Genomic DNA, 245 nt, shown 5'->3' with positions numbered 1-245 from the left:
TACAAACTCTGGTCATCAACTCTGGTTTTCAGTTGAAATTGGAATTGTTAATTTACACAATAATAGGAGTGCATTGACGATTTTTTCTTAACTCGCAAAAATCTTCAAACAATTTGCTACCGATTGGTGATAAAATTTTTTGAAAATAATGAAATAGGAGGGATAACGCCTTTTTTTTCAGGGGTGATTTTTCAAAAATTTATTTTAAAAAAAGTACTAACTAGCAAATGTTTTTTATTAGCTCG

The sequence above is a fragment of the Diachasma alloeum genome, unplaced genomic scaffold, assembly GCF_001412515.2.
Source record: "Diachasma alloeum isolate Michigan unplaced genomic scaffold, Dall2.0 Dall_scaffold_00179, whole genome shotgun sequence".
NCBI classification, from domain to species: Eukaryota; Metazoa; Arthropoda; class Insecta; order Hymenoptera; family Braconidae; genus Diachasma; species Diachasma alloeum.
The sequence above is the reverse complement of the archived record's forward strand: the minus strand, read 5'-3'. Positions refer to the sequence as shown.